This window comes from Garra rufa, chromosome 12 (genome assembly GCF_049309525.1).
Source record: "Garra rufa chromosome 12, GarRuf1.0, whole genome shotgun sequence".
Lineage (NCBI taxonomy): Eukaryota > Metazoa > Chordata > Actinopteri > Cypriniformes > Cyprinidae > Garra > Garra rufa.
In genome coordinates, this window is record NC_133372.1 from 29677104 (window position 1) to 29688699 (window position 11596).

Genomic DNA, 11596 nt, shown 5'->3' on the forward strand with positions numbered 1-11596 from the left:
TTCAAGTCAGAACTGCGGTGACGCGTACAAAAACCAACGTCACATAAAATGTACTATATGTACGTTCATCTGTTCCTAGGAAAAAAAGAACATTCTTTTAGAGCCACTCAGAGGACATTTCACATTGAATATGTCACGAAACGTATGTGGTGGTACGTATTTCATGCCTGTGAAAAAGTTTCCACAGCTATGTTATCGTCATGAGATCAAGTTGGAATTTTAACACCAAAAAATTCCTAAAAATACCTAAAATTCTGTCATTACTCACCCTCATGTCATTTAAGCCTCATGCCATTTAAGAACACAAAGTAGGATTTTTTTGATGAAATCCGAGAGCTTTTGGACCCTGCATGGACAGCAACGCAACTGACACATTTAAGGCCTAGAAAGGTAGTAAGGAGAGAGGTAGTGTTGTGAATGTGTGTCGAATACTGACACAGAAGAGAGGAATTGTCGAATAAACTTGTTATTTTTGTTTTCTTGGTGTACAAAAAGTATTCTCGCAGCTTCATAACGGTTTCATTACGGTTGAAACACTGATGTCACACAACTATTTTATCGATGTCCTTACTACCTTTCAGGGACTTGAACGTAGTAGTCCCATTGCTGTCTATGCATGTTCAGAAAGCTCTCAAATTTCATCAAAATATCTTAATTTTTGTTCTAAAGATGAACAAAGGTCTTAAGGGTTTGGAACGACATGAGGATGAGTAATTTTCATTTTTGGGTGAACTATCCTTATGAACTAATTTCTTTTAAGTAAATAAGTAAATAAATATCTTACTGACCCCAAGCTTTTGAACGGTAGCTACTAATTAGAAACTGGACACCAGAAATCGTTTTGCATAACAACATCAAACTAAAAATGCACAAGCTTCCATTTCAGCAAAGTAGAAAAATGCAGTTAATGCAGGGAAAAACAAAGGAAATTGTATCTCTTTGAACTGAAGTTGTAGCTGCATTGACTAACTTCAGTGTGATCAAAGGTTTCATTGGTCATACGGTGTAGGAAACAATCTGGATAATAATACTGTTATCAGGGTGTGCTTAGAACAACATTTGACAGCAATGCCATGTGCACTGAACAGGAAATAACATCAAATGCACTAGCGCATACAGAAGAGTGACTGCCTAATTACTGCATTTACACTAAAATCAAACTGCCACCATCCATAACCTGGTCTTCACACCCTTTCCCTATTTAACTACTGGGTAAATGGACTTTGATTAAGTCAGATTTCCTAGAATTTGATCCAGACAGATTTCCCAGTTATATTTACATGCATTTAGTTTTAATCTGATTACAAGTGGACTATAGATATAGATGTAAACTGGTTCCACTAACTGAAAGCATATACAGTTGATGTCAAAAGTTTACACCTTGCAGAATCTGCAAAATGATAATTATTTTACCAAAATAAGAGCGATCATACAAAATGCATGATCATTTTATTTATTTAGTACTCACCTGAATAAGATTTTTCACACAAAAGACATTTACATATAGTCCACATGACACAAAAATAGTTGAATTTATAAAAATGACCCTGTTCAAAAGTCTGTTACCTAAAAGATCCACGTGTCCACTTGTTTTGTCCTGAACAGTTAAACTACCCGCTGTTCATCAGAAAAATCCTTCAAGTCCCACAGATTCTTTGTTTTTTTAGCATTTGTATGATTTTGAGATCCATCACAACTGAGTGACTCATATGCAACTATTACAGAAGTTTCAAACACTCACTGATGCTCCAGAAGGAAAAACTATGTATTAAGGGGGGTGAAAACTTTTTGAATTTAAAGATCAGGGTAAATGTAACTTATTTTGGGGAACATGTAATTATCTTCTGTAGCTTTTAAAGGGCAGTACTAAATGAAAAAAATATATATTTAGGCAAAACAAGAGAAATATACACATCCTCATTCCGTTCAAAAGTTTACACCCCTGGCTCGTAATGCATCGTGTTTCCTTCTGAAGTATCAGTAAGCATTTGAACCTTCTGTAATAGTTGCATACGAGTCCCTCAGTTGTCCTCAGTGTGAAAAGATGGATCTCAAAATCATACAGTCATTGTTGGAAATGGTTCAAATACACAAAAATGCTGAAAAACAAATGAATCTGTGGGACCTGAAGGATTTTCTGAAGAACAGCGGACAGTTTAACTGTTTAAAACAAAACAAACACACAAACACACACACACACACACACACACACACACACACACACACACACACACACATTTGTTTTTGTGAATTGTGGGGACATTCCATAGACGTAATGGTTTTTATACTGTACAAACGATATTTGCTATCACCCTACACCTTCCCTACACCTAAACCTAGCCCTCACAGGAGACTGTGCATATCTTTACATTCTCAAAAAAACGTATTCTGTATGATTTATAAGCCTTTTGAAAAGTGGGGACATGGGCAATGTCCTCATAAGTCACCCTCTCCTTGTAATACCTATGTCATACCCATGTTATTACACACATTTGTGTCCTGATATGTCACACACACACACACACACACACACACACACACACACACACACACACACACACACACACCTGTGGATCATTCAGGTAACACAGTATTAAGAATCAAGTGTATGTAAACTTTTGAACAGGGTCATTTTTTATAAATTCAACTATTATTTTCTGTTGTGGACTACATGTAAATGCCTTTTATGTTAAATATCTTATAATAAGGTCAGTACTACATAAAAAAATAACATGCATTTTGCATGATCTGTTTTATTTGGTAAAATAATTAAACTTTTGCAGATTCTTCAAGCTGTACGTAAACTTTTGACTTCAACTGTATACATGTAGAAATGCATGCATCAAATATCACATAGCTCTTGCAGTGCAAGGCAAAGCTATCCTGAAGAATCTCAGACATGATCGTCTGTCAATCAACCGCTGTCCTAAGGGCCCTTCCTTCGAAACCCGATCACAAGCGATCACATTTGAGATGCGTGTCAGTACCAGGTGTAAAGAACTGTCTGTCTGACCGCTCGTCATCAGATGATCCATAACGGATGAACGAAAAGCGAACTTGGAACAGAGCAAAAAAACTGAAATACTGCTTAATCAGGTTAATGTGTGGGGGACATTAAATTAAACAAATAAAGTGAAACAGCATCACCACAGCAACACTCATTATCTGAAAAAAAAAGAAAAAAAGAATAGTCTCTGCTTTGTAATAAAAAAAGAAGTCAAGCAGTAGAGGTATGGCTTACATGATAAGATTTTTCTCTAACACCCACCCAATTATGGTTCGCTGCTACAGCATGAGAATAAGAAGCTAATAAAATAGGTATTAAGGAGGCATGAGATGGCATTTAGAATGAGCTTTTTTGCATTTTCATTGGCCATTTTAACCGATGCTACAGTGGGAGAATCTGAGGAATATTGAAGCTACTCTGGTGGTCTACATTCTGAAACTGCTCCTTTTAAAGCATGAGGCCAATGCAGGCCTCAAAGGGTGAATATAGAGGCAGGATTTGTGGCCGAGTGTGTGTTTTAGGACCATGAAGGTTGTTCCAAAAGGCTGTTTGTCAAAGTATGTGCTAGGAAACTGGATTATTCCCAAATTCTACAACATAAATCAGTTTTTTTTAAATGATCACAACTTGGGTGGGAAGGTCATTCACAAGAACATGTACTCACATATGTGACCCTGGACCACAAAACCAGTCATAAGGTTAAATTTTACAAAACTGAGATGTATACATCATATGAAAGCTCAATAAATAAGCTTTCTATTGACGTTAGGTTTGTTAGGATAGGACAATATTTGGCCGAGATACATCTATTTGAAAATCTGGAATCTGAGGGTGCAAATAAATCAAAATACTGAGAAAATCACCTTTAAAGTTGTCCACATTAAGTTCTTAACAATGCATATTACTAATCAAAAATTACATTTTGATATGTTTACATTAGGAATTTTACAAAAAATCTTCATGGAACATGATCTTTACTTAATTTCCTAATGATTTTTGGCATAAAAGAAAAATCAATAATTTTGACCCATACAATGTATTTTTGGCTATTGCTACAAATATACCCCAGCGACTTAAGACTGGTTTTGTGGTCCAGGGTCACATATTGTCAAAGCATTAGTTCACTCCTGATTTAAAATTCACTCAGAATTTACTGTTCATGTCTTTCTTCAGTCGAAAAGAATTAAAAATTAAGGTTTTTGAGGAAAACATTCTAGAATTTTTCTTTATATAGTGGACTTCAATCAGGTTCAACAGGTTGAAGGTCCAAACTGCAATTTTCAGTCTCGTCTTCCTCTCGTCATAGTCATGGAAAAAAGCTCGTCAATGAACATTTTTCATCATAGTTTTCGTTGACGAAATGAACACTACTTTCTTTGCACATTCACTTTGTAAACACCGCATCGGTACTTCTGCCTACGTCACGTGTGACCTTTCCAATGTGACAAGCTAGTGCAAGATGAGCATTTGTGGTTAAAATGTTTATAATTCTTACTTTTTTTTTTTTAGAAAATGGCCAGTCGTATCGCAAGATAAGACCCTTATTCATTGGTTGCAATTGTGTAAAGCCTTTTGAAGCAGCACTGAAACTGCAGTTTGGACCTTCAACCCATTGGCCACCATTGAAGTCCACTATATGGAGAAAAATCCTGGAATGTTTTCCTAAAAAGCCTTTATTTATTTTCGACTGAAGAAAGACATGAACATCATGGATGACATATGGGTGAATTTTTTATTCTTGAAGTGATCTTTTAATCAAATAAATGTTGCCTTGGTGAGCATAAGGGACTACCAACTATAAACCCTTGAACAAATGTAGTGACATTTTTTATATTAAAACAACATTTCACCCAAACGTAACTGTACATCTCAACTAGACAGGCTGTATAAAAACAAAAAAAAATGATTTTATGTTTATTGTGTTGGGACCTGAATTATATTGAGTCGGTTAAATTGTACATAGAGCAAGATATGAACTTTTCCTCTGACGACAAAGACTCCCAAGGAATGCAAACTGAACAAGAAAAACTGACATCACATAAAATTCTGTTTTTAAGCAGTAAAGTAAGCACTTCCAGGAAATATTAAAACCTGCCACTGGGTATTCAGCTGCCCATGCAGGCTTCAGTGTTTGCTATACAAACAGTGAATGTAGTCCTTGTTGTTCTGATCAGCCAGATCCCCGTCTTATTTATAATTAAGACGGGTGACTTGATTCAAATGCTGGTCATTCTTTCAACCAGCAACCAGCCACACACACTATATGGATTCGATGAACATTTCAAGGGAGTAAACTTATAAACACATTGATCAGAGCCTGTAGGTACAAAAACCAGCCACTCATTATTTATGATCTTGAGATTATGTGCTTTTCGCCGAGTACATACTGCAATGCATTCCGCTTCTTGCGGGAACTGCGTGAAGTATTTCACCGATGATATTGGCGAAGAGAATGTTTGGATCTGGACGGACGATCACATCTATCTTGCCAAATGTCTCCTAAAACCATATTTCTACACAATAAGAGAGACTACAAGTGTTCTGCGGTAGGAGAGAGATGCATTTGGGAGTAACACATGCCTGCCAATTCTAGAAACCTTGCATAAACATGAAGATGCCAGTATGTGAGGTATCCATCATGATCAAGTTAGTTTTAATCATGGAGTCATGTATTACCGGCTGCTTGTGTGGATACTCTGCCACTAATGGAAGTGCATTCATAAAACACCACTAATGGTTTGTGTGTCCTCAGCACACAAACAAACAAACAAACGCACACGTGTTCACACGCATACCCTTGAGCAAGGACGGTGGAGAAAGCTTTTCATATTCTAATGGGGACGCTGCGATCACATGTTGCCTGGGAGATGAAGCATTCTGGGGCTTTTGCAGCAGTGCTGATGTAGATGTTGGCTATTATATTGGACTGATCCCAGCGCTGTGGTCCAGGAAAGATGAGGTGTTGATGAACAAAATTATTGCATGCCTTCATATTCAAAACTGATTTTTAACATCTGCTCAGTAAGCAGATGTTGGTACTAAAGTGTACTTATGGCTAGGTTTGATCACCGAACGTTATGAACAGCAAAAGTATGATTTTGAAACTGATGTTACAGGGAAGTTGCACTGTAATCACTGGAAATTTTAAGAGTTAGGAAATGCAAACCTAAGACTGCTATATATGCTTACATACTGAATAATGTAACTGTGGCAAAAAAATCGGATACAAAACAAGCAAGTTGAGTCATGGGTTTGATTCCCATGGAATGAATTAGCATTATAAAGTCACTTTGGATAAAACATCTACCAATTGCATAGGGAGAAGAAAAAAACTATCAATCAAAAACAGAAAACATACTGAATTCATAGCTAGATCTTTACCTTTGTGGGAAATACTACATTAATGATACTTTTCCCCCCACTTTTTGTCCAATTTCAACTAAATACGAGTTAAGTTTAAATTGCTCACTAAGCTAATTTATAATGTAAAAACACAAAAAAGGGGTAATCTTGTGAAACATTATTACAAATTCAAATAACTGCTTGTCAAATGATCCTTAAAAAAATAATTTATCATATGCTGATAGGCAGATTTATTTTATAATATCTGTTTTTGTAACATTTTATGTCTTAATGCATCCTTAAAGTATTAATTTAAAAAAATTCCATCTTACAGACCCCAAGTATGAGCAATATCACACGAGTAGCAGTGTGATGACTGTATATCAGCACGGCTGTGATCACAGGCCGTGGTTAACAGCGTGTCGATATACAACCATATTGCATGGCTATGAGTGTGATATAGCATTTATAAAACAGCTCGAAGGCACGAGACTCTTTTGTGCAAACTACTTCCTTCCACCATGGATACAAATCTCAAGCTGACAGTTTAACAGCTGCGCATAAGCCTCTGTTACTAATTCTGAAATGTCACTTTAGAACTAGTATTGAAGAAACGTTGAGTTGCTTTATTGAAAGCTTATTGTATTACGGCGTGTGCCCACCAAATACAAAGTGAATATTTGCATTGTGTTACTTGCTCTAGTTGACTTGTGGGATGTTTTTTGCATTTTTATTTTATTTTTTTAAGTCACAGCTGTTCATGAGTCCCTTGTTTGTCCTAAACAGTTAAACTGCCTGCTGTTCTTCAGAAAAATATCTTTCAGGTCCCACAAATTGTTTGGTTTTTCAGCATTTTTGTGTATTTGAACCCTTTCCAACAATGACTGTATGATTTTGAGATCCATCTTTTCAGACTGAGGACAAGTGAGGGACTCAGACGCAACTATCACAAAGGTTCAAATGCTTATTGATGCTTCAGAAGGAAAAACGATGCATTAAGAGTCAGGGGTGTAAACTTTTGAACATAATGCATCGTTTTTCCTTCTGAAGCACCAGTGAGCATTTGAACCTTTGTAAGAGCTGCCCTCAGTCCCTCAGTTGTCCTCAGTGTGAAAAGATGGATCTGAAAATCATACAGTCATTGTTGGAAAGGGTTCAAATACACAGAAATGCTGAAAAACCAAAGAATTTGTGGAGCCTGAAGGATTTTTCTGAAAAACAACAGGTAGTTTAACTTTTCAGGACAAACAAAGAACTCATAGGACAAGTATCACTAAAAAAATCAAGTCATATCAAATCAAGTGTATGAAAACTTTTGAACGGGGTCATTTTTATAAATTCAACTATTATTTTCTCTTGCGGACTATAGGCTATGTAAACATCTTTAATGTTAAATATCAGTACTAAATAAAAATAACATGCATTTTGTACGATCCCTATTATTTTGGTAAAATAATTAACATTTTATAGATTCTGCAAGGTGTATTTAAACTTTTTACCTTAATTGTATAAACTAACAGTACTTAAAATAGAAATACTACTTAAAAAAAAAATCTCTAATCTGTGTTTATTATTGAATTTATTGAAAGGTATTTCTTGCATTAATTAAATTGCTTAAATATACAAAGGGCTTAAACTACTCCTAACAAATGCTACATCTCTTTTTTTTTTACTTGATGTATAGAAAAACAACATCTCAAATTGCTCACAAACCAAGAACAGACTTATGAAAAAACACGTAAATCGTCTGCTTTATACTCCATACTTCTGTCTTTTTTACAGACACACCAACCTGACCGCATTTCACTGAATGCCCTTGAGTCTCAGGGATCAACTGAATCCTAGCTAAAATACTCGAATTCCAGGTGGCTGCAGTATTGTGGATACAAGAAAAAGACTGCATCTCAGCCGTCAGGTCATGTGCTGGGAACCAGTCATGTCTGAAGCCATTGTGAGCTTTATAACATGCTCCCTGTCATCTTTTCACTTCAAGTCTCAGAAGACAGTCCTGTGCTTAGTATTGGTAGTAGATTTTGTGACAATGCAGTTGTTCCCTGCTAGCTTTGAATCAGCCTGACGCTTAGTACCAGGGCGTAAGTGCAAGCAAAGATTAATACTGATGACATAGTGCGGCAGTCCCCTCATTTTTCATTAAGTCTGTCAGCGACTGGTAAATTGGGTCCTGCATCCTCCACAGCTAAGCTTAGAGGAACACAGTCAGTGGCTGTGTGTGAAATGGCTGTAAGGTAACGATGACCTTGTCTGCTGTCCCAGCTGCATGACAGTCCCCACAAGGGTTCAGACCGCTGCTTTCTTTGGACTAATCCAAAGATTCGAACTCTAACCACAACATCTCATTATCCGGGCTTTGACAGACACAGTCGGCAAACAGCACGCACACGGATGTGCTCCGCAAAATTCACTTAGATTCTCCTTGAGAGACTCTGGAATACATTACTATAAGGATGCGCTCTATCACTGCAATACAATGAGTAGATTGTGCAATGTACATTGATTTTTCCAATCTGCAAAACACTGGATGTCCTAATTTGCATAATCAAAAGATTAATCCCAGTGTTAATTGAGCCTCCCACTGTCTAATTACTTAAATGAAATGGAGTGCAATTAAATCCCTCAGTTTCATTTATTAAATTGTTCTGGTCAGTAACCGGAACCTCTTTACAATTCCAAGTCAGATACTGCATGTCGATCTGCTTGTCATTTGGGTGTTTATTTGACTTCTTTTATGATTATATGAAATGTAGCACATTAACGGTGGTTAAGCATGTTTGACATTTCAAAGCCAGTTACTGCAAGTCTCATAATGTGGAGAAATACCGAAGATAATCACAGACTTTAAGAAGGGCACATCTGTGCAAGGTTGCTGCAAACTACGCTTGAGTTCAGTGGAGAATTAGAGCCTGAAAGCAAAACATTACTAACAGCTACATTCACACAGGAGCAAAATATGGTTTTCTGTACTGTTTGGAGTGCTAAACTAATTATGTTTATATAAAGCTCGGTTATGAAAGCACACTTTTCGTATCTGAAGTGACTCAGTGGTCACGATCAAATTTACTGAGAGTTTTGTGTGCTTTGTGGGTTGTTTTCTTGTGGTCTATGTTCAGAGTTAAGAATGTCATTTATATAGATGTAAATTAAATCTGTTCACCTTATAAAGTGCATCATATGAAATCGTATCTCTTCCCAAGACTTGGATTCAACCGCTCGATTCATTTAGATTTGTATTAACAGTTTCAGATTTTTTAAGTTTTGGTTACCCGGACTTTCAAAGGAGGGATGGAAACGTCTCAGGTTTCATTTAAAAAAAAAAAAAAAAAAAGTCATTTGTGTTTATGGGTTTGGTTTGGAATGACATGAGAGTTAGTAATTTATTGGAATTTTCACTTCTGGGTGATCTATCCTTTAAGACTACCAACTCTCTCAGTTTATGAAATAATAATAATTAAAAAAAATACATATTGCCATGTTTAAATATTTATAACTTAAAACAGTAGAAAAATATGGTTTGCTGCTTTGTTCTTGCTAATCAAGAAAATGAAGTTGAGATCTTTATTTTACAAATAGATATTTTCAGATATAAATATTTTATAGACATATTTTAAAGTAATTAAGGAATTATGCATGACCATATTTAAAGATTTACAACTTGATACTATGCAAATATGGTGTAAAATGCAGGAACTTTATTGTACAAACATATATTTTAGATGTAGATATTTTGAAGATATATTTTAAAAGAATAAGGAATTAAGCATTTAAATATTTATAACTTGAAACAATAGCATAGTGTGTCTTTCTGCCTTGTTTAGGGTGATAAAAAAGAAAAGATCTTTATTTTATAAACAGACGTTTTATAGACATAAGTAATTACGGATGACCATATTTAAATATTTGAAATAAATAAACATTATACTGTGCAATTATGGTCTAAAATGTAGGATCTTTATATCACAAATACATATTTTTAATATGCATATTTTAATGATATATTTTAAAAGATTAAGGAACTACACATTGCCATGTTTAAATATTTCTAACTTAAAAACAGCAGCAAAATATGGCAAAATTCTGCCTTGTTTGGGGTGCTAATCAAGAAAATTAAGTTGAGATTTTTATTTTATAAATAGATATTTAAAATATAGATATTTTATAGACATTTTAAAATATTTAAGGAATTATGCATAATCATATTTAAATATTAACAACTTGATACGCAATTACAGTGTAAAATACAGAATCTTTATTTTACAAAAATATATTTTAGATATAGATATTTAAAGATATATTTAAAAAGATTTAGGAATTACACTACAATATTTAAATATTTATAACTTAAAAAGCAGCAAAATATGTCTTTCTGCCTTTATAGACATTTTATAGTATTTAAGGAATTATGCATAACCATATTTTACTATGAACAACTTGATACTGTGCAATTACGGTGTAAAATACAAGATCTTTATTTTACAAAAAAATATTTTAGTTATAAATTTTTAAAGATACATTTTAAAAGGTTTAGCAAATACACATTGACATATTTACATATTTATAACTTGAAAACAACAGAACAGCAAAATATGGTTTTCTGCCTTGCTTGTGGTGCTAATCAAGAAAATGAAGTTGATATCTTTATTTTACAAATAGATATTTTAGATATAAATATTTTATAGGCATATTAAAGTATTTAAGTAATTATACATGACCATATTTCAAGATTCACAACTTGATACTATGCAATTATGATGTAAAATGCAGGATCTTTATTTTACAAATATATATTTGTTTATAGTATTTAAAGAATGTTTTTGTCAGAGCCCTTGTTATTGTTAATTTTGACATTAATTTTCATTTTTACATCAGACATAAATATTGGTATCTGTCTGCTTGATCTGTAACAGTCTGTAAAAAAAAAATATCGGTCGACCACTATTTTATAGACATGGATCTGTATGTAAACAACCAAAACACCCATCACTACTACTATCGTGGTCATCAAGTTACAGACGGAGACAGACTTCAATTGCCCATCCATTCAGACATAATTTGATCATAACAGGCTGTTGGAAAGAATCACACTTGCTACTAAAACGGCTGTCAATCTTAAACACTGACTGTGAACATTGCCATTGTGAGTGTGAAGGTGATATATTTAGGTACCCAGTTTAGGGGCAAACATGACATGATCATTTAATTCTCCTTTTCCACTGAAAGCCTCCCATTGAG

At 34.7% G+C, this 11596-nt stretch overlaps 1 protein-coding gene across 1 annotated transcript in view; it reads right to left on the minus strand.

Moving 5' to 3' along the window:
- Nucleotides 1-11596, minus strand: part of nos1apa (nitric oxide synthase 1 (neuronal) adaptor protein a) — a 124962-nt gene that overhangs the window by 63934 nt on the left and 49432 nt on the right. The gene's annotated exons all lie outside the window — the stretch shown is intronic.